This window comes from Phascolarctos cinereus, unplaced genomic scaffold, assembly GCF_003287225.1.
Source record: "Phascolarctos cinereus isolate Bilbo 61053 unplaced genomic scaffold, phaCin_HiC Scaffold_2;HRSCAF=192, whole genome shotgun sequence".
Taxonomy (NCBI): domain Eukaryota; kingdom Metazoa; phylum Chordata; class Mammalia; order Diprotodontia; family Phascolarctidae; genus Phascolarctos; species Phascolarctos cinereus.
Window position 1 is genome coordinate 225,770,095 of NW_027555625.1, and position 20,699 is coordinate 225,790,793.

General features: G+C 40.3%; 1 protein-coding gene across 1 annotated transcript in view; it reads right to left on the bottom strand.

Annotated features, from left to right (window-relative positions):
- The window catches only part of FAM178B (family with sequence similarity 178 member B), a 169,347-nt gene extending 149,768 nt beyond the window's left edge, over positions 1–19,579 (bottom strand). Inside the window, exon 1 of the mRNA XM_020984025.2 lies at positions 19,476–19,579. The gene's annotated coding sequence lies outside the window, so the exon portion shown is untranslated. The remainder of the gene's footprint in view (positions 1–19,475) is intronic.
- Positions 19,580–20,699: the final 1,120 nt, after the last annotated feature.

Genomic DNA, 20,699 nt, shown 5'->3' on the forward strand with positions numbered 1-20,699 from the left:
ACAAGACAGGAATTAAGAGCCATCGCCCAAGCCTTATATCTAGCTGCACACAAGGGCTGGCAAACACCACCATCTGGCAGCTAAGACCACATGTATTTCGTCTTTCTGTTCTCTTTTCCTTTTACCCCACACCTTAAGCGTCCAGTTTCTTCAAGCTTTCTTACCTCTTCCTTTTATCAAGACAGGAGAGAATTTAAATACCATTTACACTTAGACAAACTGATTCATACTAATGTGCTAACTCACACTGACTATTAGTATTTTCACTTCTTTTACATCTAATTATGGAATTAAAATTCAGTGTACAATTAAAGGAATTTTTGGAAATAACAAGTAGGTGGGGGAAGATTTGAGGGGAGTAGAATGGAAGACAAGAGGAGGTGTAGTCTTTACCTTTGCTTCTGTGATGCCTGGGAGTAACTAGGTGTTGTAAAGGATAAAGAACCAGGCCTGGAGTCAGGAAGACCCGAGTTCAAATCCAACCTCAGACACTTAGCTAGCTAGCTGTGTGATCCTGGGCATCTCAACTTCACTTGCTCCAGAACTTAACCCTGTTTCTCTCCATTTACTCAGCTGTAAAATGATCTGGAGAAGTAAAAGGCAAGCCACTCCAGTCTCTTTGCAAAGAAAACATCAAATTAGGTTGTGTAGAGTCAGACATCATTGAAATGACTGAACAAACAACAACAAAGATTGCTCTGCCCCAGAAGGCATGGGCAATTCCCCGAAAGCCTACTCTGGAACACATATGTGTAGAGAAACAGGACTCCTGATTGTCTGAGAGATGTGGGATGCTACGGACATGCATACGTGAGAGAAGAGAAGCAGAGGAGAGAGACTAGGCCAGTGGCTAGGCATGAACTTTAAACAGCAGAATTTCCTGGAGTCACAGACATGCAGGAAAACCAGGGCCACCCCCCCCAACATATCCCTTGATTCCTAGTTCATGTAACCTTAGCAATTGCTCAGAGCAGACTTCTCAAGAAAGGTCATTCCCTTCTTGGTTGAGCTGAGATTTTATCTTGCTTCTAAGCCTAAAAACCCTTTTAACTCTGGAGTATTCTGTCATCTAAACCAGAGGCTCTAAGCCTAGGGTCTGTGAATTTTTAAAAAATATTTTGATAAACAAATGGGGAAGGGACCCACATGTACAAAAATAATCACAGCAGCTCTTTTTGTGGTGGCAAAGAATTGGAAGTTGAGAGGATGCCCATCAATTGGGGAATGGCTGAGCAAGTTGTGGTATATGAATGTAATGGAATACTATTGTGCTATAAGAAATGATGAACAAGCTGACTTCAGAAAAGCCTGGAAAGACTTATATGGTCTGATGCTGAGTGAAGTGAGCAGAACCAAAAGGACCTTGTACACAATAACAGCCATATTATACAATGACTAATATTGTTAAACTGAGCCCTTCTCAGCATTACAAGGATCTAAGACACTTCCAGAGGCCTCGGGATGGAAAATGCTGTCCACATCCAAAGAAAGAACTATGGAAGTCAAATCGTTATCACTTATTTTTACCTTCTGTTGAGTTTTGTTTCATTTTTCTGATGGTTCCTTCTATTGGTTTTAATTTTTACTTACAACTTCACTAATGTGAAAATATGTTTAATGGGTATGTAAAGTAAAGCCTATATCAGATTGTGCGCCATCTTGGGGAGGGTGGGGGGGGAGGAAGGGGGAGAAAAATTTTCAACTCAAAAGCATATTGTTAATAAATCAAAATAAAAATAAAATTTAAAAAAACAAAACAAAAAAACAAAAACAAAAAAATGATAATTATATCAATATAATTGTTTTCTTTTATAACCCTTTGTGTTTTATTTTATACATGCAAAAACATTAATTTGAAAAGGGTCTGTACACTTCCCCAGACTGTTAAAGGGGTCATAACACCAAAAAAATCCCTGGTCTAAATTAATCTGTATTACCTCCCTGATTTCTGTTTTACTGTTTGATTGGATAAAAATGTTTGCATACTATCTGTGAGCAGATAGTTTTTTTATTTGGGTTTTTTTTTTTTGTAATAAGTATTTGTCAAAAAAAAATCTAAACTGGTAGAAATGAAGTTATTACCTTCCCAGTCTGAGATGGGGCTACTTTCTACACAAAAAGACCAGACAGCATGACTTTTATCTTGAATGCTTAAAAAGTGCATCATACCTCCAAACTGCAAAGAGGTGATATGGAAGAAACTGTCATAATTCTATCCCAATACTCCTTTTGGACACAGGCGGGTGGAGGAGTGAACACCCAGCCACAGGCCTCCTCCTGCTCCACCCAAAGATGGAAATTTCAATCTCTCTTGGAGACAAGGAGTGGGATGTTCCAGATCTTATTTATCTAAATATATCCCTGAAATTCAGGCTATCCTGAGTCCTAGGGGCTGGAGTTAAACTTTTCCACAGACAATAAGTAACATGAGCTCAGAGGAAAGAACGTTTATTGTTTATAGCCCCCGGATTCAGCTTGTCTAGAGAAGTCACAGAATTCTGCAGACCTAGCCCACTACAAATTCATGCTAAATAAAAAATCTTGTTGAATGAATAAATATATCAAAGAATAGCTACCATTAGAGCATAAGAAATCCTTGATACTACCTAAAACATACCAAGGATATAGCTTCCTAGTCTGCTAATTCCCATCAATTATTTTCTAAGAGTATTCACATTGTTTAAATGAATTCAACTTTTTAAGGTGGGAAAATTTAACACCTTTATTTTTGTTAACTTTTAAATAAAATTTAGCATTTCCTTCAGTTATTTTTTTAAAAATTATTCTGAGAAGGAGTTCTTTACTAGACTTTACTAGAATACCAAAGTGTGCATGACATAAAAAGATTAAGAAGCTTTAGGGGCAGCTAGGTGGCATAATGGATAGAGAACCAGCCCTAGAGTCAGGAGGGTCTGAATTCAAATTTGACCTCAGTCACTTACTAGCTGTGTGACCCTGGGCAAGTCACTTAATCCCACTGCTTTAAAAAAAAAAAAAAGCTCTGCCCTAGAACTTAGTGCCCTCCCTCCTCAAATTACCTTGTATTTACTTATCTCCATGAATGTTGTATTCCTCCTGTAGAATATAAGCTCCTTGGGGGCAAAAACTTACTTTCTAGTTAATCTTTGTATCCTCAGAGTCTAGTACACAGTAAATCACACATAACAGGCACTTAATAAATGATCATTGAATTGAAAGACTATATATTTTGTGATTCGTATTGAAAAGGCCTAAAAAAAAGAAGGCCTATCTTTTGTTTCACAGAACTCAAATTTTGGGCTGCCCAAAGACATCAGCAGACTTTTGCTGCCTTTTAGGGGAGAGTGGAATTAAGGAAACCTATGCCTTCCATCCAGTGAGCTCATAATGCAAAATGATAAATTATCACAGTTTTGAAGATATGGAAATGGAAACATGGTAAGGCTAAGTGACTTCCCTGCAGAGCAAGCTAATGGAAGAGCCAGGAACAAAATATAAGTCTCTTTACTCCTTATCAAGTTTTTGCTCTGCTTCCCAGAATTGCCTCAGAATTACTTTTGGTTTGGGGATGTCTAGGGTATTCACTATTCAAGTAGCTCAGAACACTTACATCTGTATCTCTCTGTACTTCTAAAGAAATACAGTTTCAGTAGACTCCAAGAGATCTTTTTCCTGCCCTCAAATCTTTAATTTCTAATTGCCTGTTGGACATCTCGAGCTGGATAACCTGCAGACATCTTAAATCCAAATATCCAAGATGGAACTCCATTATCTTTCCTCCCCAAAGCCTCCCCTCCTCCTAACTTCCCTTGTATTTGAGGATACCACCATCCTCTCAGTCACCAAGACTCAAAATTTACATGCCATCCTCAACTCCTCACTCTCTTTCACTCCCGCATCTGTTTTAAAGTCCTGCTGCTTCTCCCTTCACATCTCATACGTGCCCCCTCCTCTGACATCGTCACCACCACAGAGTAGGCTCTCTTCACCACTGAAAGAGCCTAGTGGTTGGAAACTTAGTCTCAAGTCCCTCCCCCACCTCCTCCAGTCCATCTTCCACCTGGCCGTCAAATCTATCTTCCATAAGCACAGGTCAAACCATGTCACAAACATACACACTACTGAATAAATTCCAATGGTTCCCTATTACCTCCTAGATCAAATAGGAAATCGTTTCTTTGACTTTTAAAGCCCTTCATAACCTGGTCCCTTCCTGCCTTTCCAGGCTTCTTATACCCTACACCCCTCCATGTACTCTTCAATCCTGTGACAACAGGCTCTTTGCTATTCCTTACACACAACATTCCATCTCCTGACTAAGCATTTTCCCTGGCTGTCCTCCATACCTAGAACTCTTTCTCTCCTCATCTTCACCTCCTGGCTTCTCTGGATTCCTTCAGGTGTCATTTAAAGTCTCCCCTTCTACAAGACAGACCTTCCCTGTCCTTCTTAATCTTAGTACTTTCCACCTGAAATTGCCCCAGATTTTTCCTGAATATATCTAGTTGGTACATAGTAATGCTCATGCTGCCTCACCCATTAGACTGTGTGCTCCTTTAGAATAGGGACTGGTTTTTGCCCTTTTTTTGTATCCCCAGCACTTAGCATAACACTTCTGCATAAAGGAGGCACTTAATATATGTTTGTTGACTGACTTATAACCTGGGGTCATTAAAGGAGGGTATTGGTTTAGGTGACCTTTAAAGTCCCTTTCAGCTCTAAGCCTACGATACAATGACCAACCTTCTACTAAAATTGTACTCTTGAAAATCAGGAATAACTTCCTGAATGTCATGTTCAATGGTCTTTTCTCAGTTTTCAGTCTCTGACATCTCTGTAGCATGTGACGCTATTGACAATCCTCCACCTTCTTGACTCTACAACATTCAAGTTTTCTTCTTATTTCTGCCTATTACTCTTGACTCTTCTTCCTTCTACCTTCCCTGACAAGGTTCAGTTCTTAACTCTCTTTGTACTCTCTCCTTCAGAGAATTTCTCTACTCTCACTACTTCAAATATCATCTATGTATAGATGACTCCAATATCTTTAACCCCAACCTTGATCCTTCTCCCAGGTTCCAGTTTCACAATACATCTTCATCATATTATTATGTATTTCACTTGTTTTGCCACCATCTCAAACTAAATATTGCCTAAAACCAAAGTTATCAGAGTCCAGCTCCCTCCAAATTGGCTTCTGTACTTCACATCCCTGTTTTTGTTAAAAGTTCGATTAAGCCAATCTCAACACTTTGGGGTCATCTTTGTTTCCATCTTCTCCTAATATCCAATCTGCCTTTACTCTTGTTCATTATTTTTTAATTCCTTCCTTTTCATTTCTATTATTAATGCTGACACTGGTTCTCAGCAGTTCACCTGAAGTCTTACCCTACCTTCCCACCTGTTTCTGCCTCTAGTCTTTCTTCCCACTGACCCATCTTCCATAATGCAGTAAGATTAATCTTAAAACACTGCTTTCATCACATCTGAAGCATTCAGTGGCTCCCCAATAGCTTGCAGGATAAAGTCAAAACATTGTACACTCAAGGACCTTTATAATATGATTCCAATCAAACTCTTTGACTTCTCTCCCATTACTCTTTTACGCAGCCAAGATGATTACATGAACATGCCACAGATATTACCACTCATATCCTAGAATTCTAATTTCCTCCTCTCTTCCCATTTGAATCCTAACCATCCTTCAGTTCTTAGGTTAACTTTGTGTTACTATAGAATAAGAGGTTGAGTAGTAAGTATGGCCTAAAACATTTTAAGAACACTAGAGACCTGCACACATTAGGCTGGATTTGAGGGTTTCAAATGTTAGAACCAGAATTATGATAATTAAATTATCAGATTGATCCTGTATCATTTTTTATTGATCCTATTTACAGTTAATTGATTTTGTCTTCTCACTGTCTAAGTCATGGTTCTTTATCTCTGAACTTAGTTCAGAAATTCAGCTGGCCTGTAATGAGTTAAGTTTAGAAAACCAGTTCTCTTGTTAATTGCTATTCTATTCTTGCCTCAAGGAAATCTGCTATCCTTGAGGAAGGAGGGTGGACACCAGGGAGTCTGGTCTAGTATCTTTATACCACCAAGCTTTCTTTTGAGGATATCTGGTTTGCTAGCCAAAGAAATCTGGTCCGCTATCTCTAACCTTACCAGTGAACAAACAATGAACATTTCTTAGTCACAGGAAGGAAGGAGGGGGCTGTTGCTAGCCGCTCATTCTCAGTTTCCAACCAATCATATTGTCCCCCACATCTCAGCTCTGTAACCAATCATATTGATTTTGTCATTCATGATGTTGAGCTCTTTTAGTCAATCATAACTTGTTCCCTGCCTACGAGGTCCTGTTCTTTGTTCTGTACTTTCCAAAACTACAAAAGGGAGCTGTCCCCCTCACTTGGGATCTTTGCTTGGCTGAGAAAGCTGAGATCTTATTGATTGGTAAATTCATGTTTTTTAATAAATTGATCATGCCTGAGACTTTGTGCCTCAACTTATCTTAATTTAACTATTATAATAATCCATGGTATCTATTATGCGGCAATGTGAAATATGTCCCCTTATAAGCACCACAGGACCATCACCAGCATTACCAGCAGCATTCTAATTTATAATTCTTAGCCCCAAGCAAAAGTTTCAAAAAGGAGCTATTTTATAGATGCACTCAGTTCAGTAAGAAAGTATTGCAACTTACTTGGAGTCAGGAGACCACCCCTAGGTTTGAGTCCCAATTCTGTCACTTTTCAGCTACATGGCCTTAAGCAAATCTCTTAACCTCTCTAAATTGTTAAGCTCTAAAATGAGAAAGCTGTTCACAACATGACTAATATGGAAATATGTTTTACATGATTACACATATAAAACCTATATCAAATTGCTTACTATCTTAGGGAGAAGGGAGAAGAAGGGGTAGGGAGAAAAATTGAGAACTCAATTTTTTTAAATGAATGTTAAAAATTATCTTTACATATAATTGGAAAAAATAAAATACTATTTAAAAAAATAAAATAGAAGAGAAAGCTGACAATGATTTCTAAGTTCTTTTCCACCCAGACACTTGGATGATTCTGGTTCTAGCATTACATTATTATGCAGTCCTGAAGTCTTCTAACCTTTCCCTGCACTTCTTTCAGCTGAATACATGGGAAAAAAAAGAGTAAAGTATATTTAATCACTTGAAAGCATTTTTAAATGTGTCTTTTAAAGTAAAATAATGTGTCCCATAGATTGAAGGTAAATTAAAACAGGAGATAAAATCACTAATTTGATGATCTTACCCTTGCCTTATGACAATTCTTATCTTTTTGCTTTATCATGTTATTTAGCCCTTTGAGTATTTGTCTCTTCTTTCTAATTAGATCTCAAATTCTTTGACAACAGGAGTTGTCATACTTCTTTGTATCACCCACAGAAGTACCTTGCACATAGTAGATATTTGGTGTCTTTTAACGGATTTATTGAAGGGATAAGAAAAGGACATTAATTATTAAGTTTCCAAAGGGTTGTCCCTTGATCTCATCCTGCACTCTCCCATCATATTCCTACAGGCTATCCACCATACCTAGAACTCTTTCTCTTCCTTCAAGGCTAATCTCAGGCTATAATTCCTTCATGAAACCTTCCCTGGATTCTCAGCTGAATGTTACCTCTAGCTCCTCAAATTTCCTTAGGGCAGTTTTTCTGAATATCTTCTTATCCCATTCTACTTTGTATCAAACTTATTTCTGTACATGCCATAGGCCCCCTATTCAACTGCAAGCTCCTTGAGGGCAGAGACTTAGTATTGGTCTCTGAATCCCCAGTGCCTATCTTAGTGCCATACAGAAGTCACTTAGTAAATGTTTCTTTAACCAGTTTTTCTCACTTTACAACTCTGAGGGGAGAGGCTAGATGAAGAAGGAATTTTAAAGTAATTTGGTTTTAAAATCTCATAACTGAACTGTTAAGCAAAGAACCTGATTCAGTCAGTCAACAAGTATTTATTAAGCATATGCTGTGTGACAAGCACTGTTCTAAGCACGGAGGATAAAAAGAAAAGGAAAAAAAAAACACCTTAGCCCTAACATTCCTGCTTCCTTCCTACTCCTGTAAGTAAGGACTTCATGTTTCTAGGTCACATCAACATTTCTATTGTTGACAAATTTGAAACTCACCCTCAATAAATTATTTTGGGCTCTGACTTCATGTTCCAGGTCTTAACCGTTTGGAAGTGAATTGTTTTTTTGCCAAACTTGAGTAAAAGAAATACTTTTCAAGCACTCTTATCAATTTGAAATCAATAAGAATGTCATGAACCCCCAATGCTGAAATTTTTCTCCAATATTTTCCCTGGCTCTCTCCTTTGTCCCCATTACACCCTACCTTATACTATAATTACCTCCATATATGTTGGATTCTCCCTAATGAAAGGTAAACTCTTTAAGGGCGGAGATGGGTTTTTTTTGTTTTGTTTTGTTTACTATTTTTACCTCCAGGGTGTTCACAGTGTGTTGCCTTTAATAAATGAATGAATGACAGAAAAGTTCTATCAAGGACCCTCAAATGGTAATAAAACACCCAATAAATGTCACTGGTCCCCAGAAATTTGATATCTCCGGATATAAAATACCAATATATAAATATCAAATAAGAAGTTAGATTTTTTAAAATCTTAAAACACTATATGCCTATGACTATCTTTATTATTATACATTGTTGTTGTTGTTGTTGTGTTTGTCCTTTGCTCTCGAAGAGGACCACAACATCAGGGAGATGATGACATGACTTATAATTGACTTTGATTTGAGTGAGGGAGGGCTGTGCAAGGTCGCCAGCCTGACTTTCTCCTCCAGAGCCTTCTGGGTCCATTGGCCAGATATTCATCAGGAGGACTGGAGAAGGCTCAGGATGCTATGGGAGACCCTGGCCCTTTTAAGCTAAGGTCTTTTCAGGTTCTCACTTTGAGTGAGGCAACACCCATTCAGTGAGTAGTTCTCTTTAAGAGAATGACCAACACAACAACCAGCTCTTTTGGCCAGCAACCCTGAGGGTTGTCCCCTCCCAGTTTGATTTATTTTTTCTTTTCTTTTTTTGATTAAAAGGGCCATCCTTTGACTCATTTCTATTATATGTGAACCCTCCTTCAAGTGAACATTTTTGTCTACTTGTCATTGCAATCCAAAATGCTATTAAATTATTCTCCAGCAACACATGCCTTATTTTTTTTTACCTCTATGGTTAAAGATACAACTGGCTGTCAAGTAACCTGTTAAAAATAGTTTTTCTATCCTCAGGGGAAAAAATAACAATTTTCCAAGATGCAGCAAAGTTTAATAAAAGAATACTAGCTTGGAAGAAAAGATTTGAGTTCTAAGCCCAGCTTTATAATTGCTTTGACCTGCGACTTAGACAAGTCAGTTAACTTTCCTGTGACTCAATTTCCCTAATTCAAATGCTCAAATAGATCTGCGAGCTAATAAGTTAAAGAGTTCCCTCCAATGACGCATATCACAACCCATCAAGGCCTGTCCATCCTGTAAAAATCAAACATCAGATACATCAATCTGTCTTTCTGTTTTCATTCAGTCTTTTTTTTTGGGGGGGGGGGGGCCTTTTGGTGAGGCAGTTGGGGTTAAGTGACTTGCCCAGGGACACACATTTAGTAAGTGTCATGTGTCTGAGGTCAGATTTGAACTCAGGTCCTCCTGACTCCAAGGCTGGAGCTCTATCCACTGTGCCACCTAGCTGCTCCTGTTGAGTCTTTTTTTAGTCATGTCTGACCCTTCATGACCCCATTTGGGGTTTTCTTGGCAAAGACACTGGAGTGGTTTGCCCTTTCCTTCTCCAGCTCATTTTACAGATAAGGAAACTGAGGAAAACAGGGTTAAGTGACTTGCCCACATAGCTAGTGTTTGGGGCCAGATTTGCCCTCAGAAATATATCTTCCTGACTCCAGGCCCAGCATTCTATCCACCATGCCACCTGGCTGCCACTAAAGTATTGTTATGAGGACTGCCAAAAAATATGGAACGTGAAAAGTAATGTGGTATAGAGAATAGAATACTCAAATGATAAGAAGGAGAAATGGATTTTAGTTATTTGACTTGCTGGCAAGCCAAGCCATTGCCACTCTGGGCCTCAGTTTTCTTATTTGTGGAATATGAGGATTGGACTAGATCAGAAGTTCTTGGACTGGGGTCAGTAAAATTGTGGGGTTTTAAATATATATATTGATAACTGTATTTCAACACATTTACTTTGTAATCCCATGTACTTAATTTTTGTAGACCTATGTATTTTATGCATTTTAGAACATCATTCCAAGAAGGTTCACCAGATTGCCAGGGGGTCCCTAACTAAAAAGTTAGACAATCACTAAGGTCTCTTTCAGTTCTAAAATTCCAGTTCTGTGAAAATTTGGGGGCAACTCTAGGAGGAAAAAAGATGCACAATTATGGGCAGCTAGGAGGCGCAGTGGATAGGTCTCCAGCCTTGGAGTCAGGAAGACCTGAGTTCAAATCCGGCCTCAGACACATGACACTCAGTAGCTGTGTGACCCTAAGCAAATCACTTAACCCTGACTGCCTCACCAAAAGGAAAAAAAAAATGCATGATACTTTGCTGTTTCCATTCAATTCACTAAGCATTTTCTTAAACATCTAGCAATTAGGTTAGCCAGTGGCAACACAAAGAATGAAAGAATCTTTGCTGTCAAAGGGTTTACACTGCATGGGGGCACTCAATATCTCCCCAAATGGTGTAGGAAGAAAGCAGGGACACAGAGGGGCATAGCGAAGGACTTCCCAGAGAAGCTAACATTTGGGATTCCAAGCTTGGGGAGGAAGTGTATTCCAGGCCTAGGGGAACGGTCTAATTAAATGGGTAAGTGGAAGATAGAATTCCCACTTCAATGTCAACAGGCAGAAAACAGCCTTATAAAAATGTAAGTCAGGGGCAGCTAGGTGGCACAGTGGATGGAGCTCGGGCCTTGGAATCAGGAGGACCTGAGTTCAAATCTGGCCTCAGACACATGACGCTAGCTGTGTGACCCTGGGCAAGTCACTTAACCCCAACTGCCTCACCAGAAAAAAAACTGTTAAGTCAGTGCAAAAGCGCAATTTAGGTCATGAAATGCAACCTTCAGGTCACAGCAAGTCCCTCTCACAGTCTCACTCATCTGAAATCCATCCTCCACACAGCTGCCAAATTGTGGTCTGTACAGCCTAGATTTGACCAAGTCACAGCCCTACTCAAGAAGCTTCCCTGAAGGGTCCCTATTGCCCCCAAGGTAAAATACACACTCTTCCGACATTTGAAGCCCTTTACAATTTAGGTCCAGTCTCGCAAATCACTCACCCTCCTGAACTCCAACTTAAACCACACTGCCTCACTTGCTCTTCTCCAATATGACACTGCATGCCCCGGCCTCTGTACCTCTCTTTACGAAGGCTGTCTGTGCCCCCATCTCTGGAATATTCTCCCTCCTCACCTCTGAGTCTCACAAGACTCAGCTCAGGTACCACCTCCTCCTCCAAAAGGCCCTTCCTGATCTCCCTATTTGTTGTTCAGTCGGGTCTGATTCTTCATGACTTTATTTGGGGTTTCCCTAGCAAAGATACTGGAGTAGTTTGCCATTTCCTTCTCCAGCTCATTTTTCAGATGAGGAAACTGAGGCAAACTGGGTGAAGTGGACCACCCAGGGTCACACCACAAGTAAGCGTCTGAGGCCACATTTGAACTCGGGAAGATGAGTCTTCTTGACTTTGGCTGACACTCTATTTACCATCTTATTTGTTGTAGCTCTCTGTAGCTATAACTTTGTATTTGCTTTGTGCATACTGTGTATTCATGTATCTGTGCATCCCCACCTAGAATACCAGCTCCCTGAGGGCAGGGGCTGCTTTATTTTGCCTTTGTATCCCTGTACCTAGCACAGTACCTTAGTATAGTAAGTGCTGAATAAAGGCTCATTGAAGTGATATGAGTTGAGCATAGAGTGCATAAAGTGTCAAGTAAGTTTTGGAAGGCAGGCTGGAACCAGACTTTGGAAGGCTTAAATGACAAGCAGAGTCAGCTGTGTTTCATCCTAGAAGAAATAAGGAGACTCAGGGGATTCCTGAGACAGGCAGTACCATGCATGGACCTGCAGTTTAGGGCATTATTTCAACAGCCCTGTGGAGGGTGGATTAGAGAGGGAAGGAGACTAGAAGAGGGGAGATCGATTAGGAAGCTATAGAATAGTGTAGGGGAGAGATGAGAGATGAGTGAGGAGAGAGCAGGGTCTGATGACAAAAGATGTTGGGGAAGCAGAATCAACAAGGTTCCTCTGTTGTTTGGATAAGGGGGATGAGAGAGAGAAAGGGGAATTGAGGACGGCTCTGAAGTTGCCAACCTCAGAAACAGACCCTCAACAGAAACAGGCCAATATGGAGAAGGGGTGATTTAAGGTCAAAGCCAATAAGGTGTTTTCATTGCCATAGGTACATAGGCAGATCATTACCTTTCCATTTGATCCATTCTGTATGATTCTTATGCAGGTCTTTCTATAAATCCTGCACAAAGGATCTAACCAAGATATCTTATTTATCTACCTACAAGTTATCTTATTTTTCCTGATACATTTTTGAAGACTCTTTGAAACTAACAGTACCTATATTTTACCTGTCATTTTGTAATAATACATGTATAATAACCCGCAACAGTAGCTACTGCATATAGACTATGAGCACCCTTTAGCTTAAAGTTAAGATACAAACACTGACATGTCACATTTTATTTTGAAAAACAAAATCAGAAAAGTTCCACCCATGCAATAAATGAAGACATTCTACAATCCTGGAAATTCATCATATAAAACTGGTCAGGACGAGGATGAGGGCAGGAATAAAACACCCATGGAAATGAAGACAGAGAATTTACAGCACTCTTTTCCAGAAGCCATCTATGATAGTTTGCTGATGTTATTAATATGGGTAACAAAGTCAGTATACAAGATCAATAACATTTATTATCTACTACTGTGTGCAAAGTACTAAGGAGCTTGTGTTTCAGAAGAACAAGAGAGGGGCAGCTAGGTGGCGCAGTGGATAGAGTTCCAGCCTTGGAGTCAGAAGGACCTGAATTCAAATTCAACCTCAGACACATGATACTTACTAGCTGTGTGTTCCTGGCCAAGTCACTTAACCCTGACCGCCTCAGCAAAAGAAAAAAAAAAGTAGAATAAGATAACTATCCCAGGCAATAATAAACAATATTACAAGAAGCTATGTATTTCAGTGAAAAAAGTATCAGATGTGGAATCATAATCTGGGATCAAATTCTGGCTCTGCCACCCACTATTTGTGATCTCGAACAAGTTACTTCACTTCTGGGGTCTTACTCCCTCATTTAAAAAAAAGAGAGAGAGTTGAACTAGGGGTCCTCCAGTCCTAAATCCATGACCCTTTGTGTAACAGGAAGACTGGACACTGGTGGCCTAAGTCTTGGAGCCTATGCAATATGCTCAGCCTAGTACCAACACACTTGGAGGTTAGATGAACTTGCTTTTAGGATTACAAAATGGCCTGGTGACCCTGGACTTCAAAGCAAGCACCAGTATCCTCTGATATTTCCTGTCAGCTTACTGCAGGGTGATAAAAAGCCTTTTTAATTGTCTGCTGAGCGGGAACTGAGTGTGCATATAAAGGGTTAGAAAGGGCAATCTCTCACTCTCTCTTTCCTGATTTTCAAGTGAAAAGGAAGAATTGCTGTGGGCCTAGTGGGTAGAGGAAGGAGCAGACTGAGCCTTACCTCCCACCTAGCAGCCAGGTATCCTCAAACACCTTGTACTTGTTTCTTTTTTCTCTTGTGTTTTTTCTTTCCTGATCTTTGGTGAATAAATATCCAGATAGACTAGACCACTTTACAAACTTGGGAGCTTTGAAAGGATCCATTGAAAGGTCATTGAAGGATCCATCAGAGGTCCAACAACTACAATCCCAACCCATAGCAGCCGAGTCTAGTGAGGACTCTGGTAAAGAGACCTCAAAACAGCTGAGGAACTTGTTTGACCCAGCAAGGAGCCAGTCCAGCCTAGTAAGGGAGTGATTAATCCATCCGCCATACCACACCCAAAAGGTGGGAATTCCTCCTAGAGAGAAAAGGACTAAATCAGGAAATACTTCCCAGACTAGAGAGAGGGAAGGGTTATGTTTTGTAGCATCAACTTTAAATTTGAATACACTCTCCCCTATGACTAAATGGGTATACAGAGAAAACCTCCAGGGTTTGGGAATTTTTTTTGGGGGGGAAGGGAAATGTGTTTTTGCACTAAGGTCCTTTTTACCTTCTCAGTACATATTCCTTTGTAAAAACTAATTGATATTAATTGCTTAAGTGATATTAGGGAGATACCACCTAGTTAAGTGATATTGGAGAACACATCAGATGGGGGCCTGTGAAGGGTAGTTTTAGATACCCTTATCCCCTCAGGGTTATCCCTAGAATGCTGAAGGGAGTAGTCAGTCACCCTTTGAGAACTAAACATGCTGGTGCCATTTGGAAAGCTGGGGACTTTAAAAGCTTTAAATATATTCAAGCATTCAAATGGACCTATGATCTCCTTGATTCAGGAATTTTCTCTAAAATATAGACTGCAACCCAGCCATGTCTGTACAGATCCTATGTAAATCTCATTCATATTCTCCCAAAAGTTCACCACTTGGCATCTACCCAAAGTGCTTTCTTCTAAGGATACCAGTGCAAGTCTGTCTACCTGTCAACCTTTGCCCTTGCCTTGTGACCAATCAATTTGCCTTTCCTGTTATATAACCCCTTGATGACATGCTTTACTCCTGTTCTTCATTGCTTATATGTGTCTGTCTCCTCACATCTGCCATCTTTCTTTTCCAATGCCTTGGGTGTTTTTCATTTTCACTTCTTCAGAAACAATGGCATTCCAGGTCTCACTCACATATGGCAGCACTGGTAAAATATTTGTATAAAAAAGAGGGAGCATGGGAAGCTTACAGTCAGTAAGAGAACTCTGCAATTTCCCAAAAGTAATCCAACTTTCTCTCCTTTTCAGCTCTGGGCCCAACATGTCCATCTGGTGCTATCTCTCCTGTACTGAGGGATAAGCTCTGGGCATTGAAATGTATGTTGAAATCTGGGCAATAGACATTCTTCATCAATAGACTTCATTTCTGTAGATAGTCCAAATTCCTTTGAGTGATCACAGAACTCTTCTAAGAAGCTTTAAAATGTCTTGGGGCTTGATTCAGTCAACAAAATGCCATCCACTAAAAGCGCATCTGAAGGATCTCACCATCCATAGGGAACCCCTCCTCAACCTTGCCTCTCTACTGGATCTCTTTCATCATGGTGGCGAATAACGTTGAGAAGCACACATTTTCCCTCTTTTATGCTTCTCCTAATGTTAGCATCAGAGGGTCATTAAGCAGAGTTATTTCTGTTTTCACATCCTTCAAGGAATCTTTAACAATCTGGATGTAAGAGAGACATTTTGTTGCAAAAGATTGTGTTGTGCACAACTAATTCACTGGGCTACAGAGCCTACCTAGGGCCTAGGATTTCCCAGTTACCTGACGAATCAAGACCAGCTTGATTTTCTATCTCGAATGAGCATTGATGAGGTGGGAGGCAGGATGGAAGCAACTCCGTTTAATTTTTGCAAAGCATTCACTTAAGTAGTAATGTAACAGGAACTTCTTATCAAGTTACAATGAGTAGAGCTCATTCTGTGCTAAGGACAGTGCATGCACATCTTGTGCACATATCTGACTCCAGACACAGATAAACTGCCAATGACCATACAATAACCAGGGGAGTTAAAGACTGTCACAGATCCATACAATGGAGCACTGAACCAGGCGACCTTTGCTCAAAGATCAGCACCGAGAGGGGCCTTCACCCATCAGTGAGACCTCTTGAACAGCCTGTGGCCCTCTACATCCTACAGATCTCCAACAATTCTGTAAGGCGGTATTCTGTTTTAATGAGTCAAATGCTTTTTTCATAATCAATGAACAATAAGCCCAATGATGGTTTATTCTCTACATCTTTTGGTCTACTGTGAGCTGATAAAGATGTGAGCTATTATTCAATATTCCTTGTGAAAGTTTTCAATCTCTATTAATACACTCACTAAAGATTGCCTCAATTCATATATAGATGACCTTCACAAAGGTTTTACATAGATGAGAAAGTAGGCATACAGGGTGGTAGTTACTGATCTCTTGGTCAGCTTTTTTTTCAGTATTAATAAAGTTTGAGATTATCTCCATGTTTTTGATATCTTTCTGTGCTTCAGATACTTTGTATCTAAATGCCCTCATCCCTCCATGCCTTCACAATTTTATGGTAGATCTTCTTTCTACATGCTTGGTCCAAACCAGCTGCTTTTCCTGCCTTTTTTCTCATTAGTGACATTTCTGCCTCCTCTACAATATCTTGGGAACTGTGATATTTGGGTCCCAGTGTGGTGGTTCCACTATCCTTGATTAAGAAAGGTTTGTTGAAATGCTTTGGGTTTTTTTTTTCAAATCATTTCCATTTGACTTTTAGTTCTAACACTCTTTCCATTTTCATCTTTGAGTGCCCTTGACTTCGCTCAGTTGGGTATCTTGCCAGGCTTTCTTTAGACTGATTTTACCTTGTCCTGCCTCCCTCTGCTTTATTGCTTATAATTGTCCATCAATCTTTTTAAGATTTTAAAAAGGAGTTTATTTTCTATTTTGGTATTGTCTTTGGAAGCCATCTTTTTTTTTCCACTTGGCAAATAAAACAAATGTCTTCCAAGTTACTTGCTGGGCCCTTTTGTTCTCCTTGTCGTGGCAATTAATTTACATTGGTTTAACTTTTGGATAGAATTATTATAGTCAGTTCCAGTTTTATTTCTGTTGTCTATTTCCCATTTTTTATTTTCAATAGCTTGCTTAAATAAGTCCGTGTTAAATATTTTATTGTATGCCTTATCTTTTTCTAATTATTATTCTTTCTTTTTATCATAAATTCTGATCTCAGCTTTGACAGCTGACTTGAGTTAAATTCCCATGTTAATAATAAGACTTTTTCTATCTGTTAAAATGGAGTCTTTCTCTTTCTTTATGGTATTATTTACTGTTCTCCATGGCCAGCAGCTACTAATTCTTTTGAAGAAAGTATCCATGATATAGAGGCATTTTTGTTTTTCAGATGTTTTCAGTTGTGTCTGAATCTTTGTGACCCGATTTGGGGTTTTCTTGGCAGAGATATAATAGTTTGCTATTTCCTTCTCCAGCTCAATTTTACAGTTGAGGAAACTGGCAGAAACAGGGTTAAGTGACTTGCCCAAGGTCACACAGCTAATGTTTGAGGCCAGATTTGAACTAATGAAGATGTCTTTCTGACTTCAGGCCCTACATTCTACTGCCCCACCTACCTGCCCAAGAGAGGCACTAAGCTTCTGTATAATCCACAATCTCCATTCTCTCCTGAGCCATGTTCCCATGTATTTCCCCTCATGTTCACCTTTCCCCAACCTTGCAATGAAGTCATCAAGTATCGGAGTGTATGATGATTTGATTTAGGAAGTCTCAAGTTCTTCTGAGAATTTCTCTACCACTTATTCCTGAGCAGATAATGTTGGTATATAAGAAGTCATTATTTTTATGGTGGACTGTTTCTAAGTCCTTATCATTAGTACTCAGATATGTCATAACCAAATATCCCACAAAACAAAATGTTTTAGATATATCATATCATTATCACATTATCATATCACAAACCTCTTCCCCCAACATCTTTCTTTGTCCTCCAAAGCCTACTTAATGAGTCATAAGTAGGTAGAAAGCAGCAACTTTCTCCTCCTGGTTTCATTTATAGGAAAAATATCAAGATTGCTATGATTCAGTAACTTTAGCAATAGGTGCACTTATTGGTTATTGGACAAGAATCTCACACTTATGACCCTGGTCAGGTCACTTAACCCTGACTGCCTTACCAAAAAGCAAAAAAGAAAAAAGAAAAAAGAAAAAAAGAAAGAATCTCATACTTAAAGTATAAACAATTAAACTGAAGTTTTGCTGACAGTCTAAAAAAAACTATGTGCCCCTTTCACTATAGAAGCATAAGAGGGCCAGTACAAAACTGAAGGTCATTTTAAAATTTTCATTTGTTTCATGGGTTGTTGTGGCAAAAAAAAAATCATTAAGACATGGCCAACCTAATAGAAAACACATTGATTATTCACTGGGACCATATTGGAAGCCTTTTCAAAACGGTAGAAGCTATCAGAGCTTGAGCTCCAAACCTAGGACTCTGTGGTAAACCTTAAAGCTCTATACAAACATTAGCTACTATTATTGTTGTTGTTGCTATTATTATCCTATTACTATAAACTCCGGGAAGTCAGGAATTATATCTCTTTATATCTTTGTCTCCATACCTCTCTAGACCTGTTTCTCATCTGTAATATGAGGGAATTGGACTACATAAACCCTAAAGTCTATCTAGTTCAAATTTGTGATGCTAATTACATTAGGGTTACAAAACTATGTCCACAATGAAATTCGAATGGGAGAAATGTCTAAAGTATCACTTCTTAGCCTTTTATTTAATGTCACTGACCACTTTGCCCACCGGGTAAAGATGATGGATCCCTTCTCAAAATGTTTTAAATGTATAAAATACAAGGGATTACAAAGGAAATCAATTATATTGAAATACAGTTATCAAAAATACTTCATTTTTAAAAATTCATAGATCCCAGGTTGTCAAAAAGCATTTGAGCTGAGCTTTAAAGATTCTAAATTAAGTGGAAATGAAACTAATTAGTGGAAGCCCTTGAGGCTGTTTTCACAGATGTAGTTTTCTTAGTCTTTATCCCCAGCACCTAGCACAATATTTTACACATGATAGCTTAATAAACGTTCCTAAATTGAAAAAGTTTATTTTAAGAGATAAGAACGTAGGGGCAGAATTGAGTGAAGGGGCAGATAGGGCAAGATGGAATAGAGGGAGGCAAAGAGGGAAAAGGAAAGGAAGCTAGAAGACTGAGGCGGAGGAGTGGGAAGGCAGGGAAGGAAGTTGAAGGGAGGAGTGGAAAGAGAGAGAAGGGAAATGAGGGGGAGGAGAGGGAGGAGTGGAGATAGAGGGGGTAAGATGAGAAAGGAGAGGAGGTAGAAGGGGCAGGATGGGAAGGCGGTGAGAGAGGGAAGGAGGCTGAGGGAGAAAGGTGGGAAGGTAGGGGTGGAGACAGGATGGGCACGACGTGAAGGGAGAGGAGGTGGAGGGAGCAGGATGGGAATTGGGGGGATAGGAGAGAAGGAGGCTGAAGGTGGGAAGTGGGAAGGGAGACAGGGGGCAGGATGGAATTAGTAGGGAGAGAAGGAAGCTGGGAGGGTGAGTGGGGGTAGGGATGGGATTATAGAAGACAGGGGAATAGAAAGCAGACCAGGTGGAAGGGAAGCCAGGGTGAGTAGAGGGAAGAGGACTATATAAAAGAGACACACGTCCTTCCTTACTTTCAGGGGCCCAGCTCTGGCCTGGCCGGCGGGGTCCGAGGACAGCCCTAGGGGCCCGGCCAGCCCCACCTCCTGCTCTCAGACCGCTGCCCCAACCCTAGGTTCTACAGCTCCCTCCCCTGCTTCGTACCACGCGCACAGGCCCCTCCCCCGCGCTTCGAAAATAGTCCCTTCTCACTTCCAGAGCTCGGGCCTCAGACGCCTGCCCGCCCCACCCCCTACCTCCTGGACTAGCCGTCGCACCCCGCCGAGGCCGCCGCGTGCTGGGGCTGGTAGGTCTCCTGGCTTTCCCAGAAAGCCAATGCCGGCTCAAGCCTCACTACTGGAGCCTGGAGAAGTGCCTTGATTGTGATTCAAGGTGTGTGTATGTTAGAGAGGCTTTGTGGTGCATTGGATTAAAGGCTAGACGAGCAGTCGAGAAGGCAGGGGATCCAAGACACTAGCAATATAGGCCTGGGCAAGTCTCTTCAGTAGCTCGACCGGCCTCAGTCCCCTCACCTGTAAAACGGGGATAATAATACCGGTGGTACCCACCTCACCTGATTATTGTGGAAGCTCAAATGAAATCATGTACTGGAAGCTCTAAAATTCTTATGATTGGGCCCAGCCGCCGCAGATTCCTTTCTACCACCCAGTTTAGCACAGATTGGACGTTTCTTCCAGAGACAGCAATGTTGGATAAAGGGACTGGATTTGGAATCAAAGGCCCTGGGTCAAAATCGTTGCTTTCCACTTACTACCTGTATGACCTGGCAGCCTTGGCCTAATCATCCACTCCTCATTCTCCTTCGAACCAAATATAAGCAAATTCCTCCATTTCACTTTCTTCACAATCTTCACAACCTGACCCAAACCTACCTTTCCAACCTTGTAATTTAGTTCCCTTGTGGCACTCTGAGGTCCAGCCAGAATGACCTTCTCACTGTTCCTTTTTTTCAAACCCTCCCCCTCATTAAAAAGGCAAGCACTACTGTACCCATTATACATGTGACTTACTATTGATACATAATTATTAATAACCAATTATTAATATGGGGGGTAATCCAGGGTTTTTTTCCCCCTTTTTCCTCATTTGAATGACTAGGTCAAAGCAGCCTCTGAAACGCAGGACTCATGATGAGATTGGGTTCAATCTCGGGTGGGACCCCATCCAGCTGGGAAAACTGAGTTCAGATTAAAGGGTAAAAACCTTTTATCTAGGTGAATTCTGGCTCATTGTTCAAT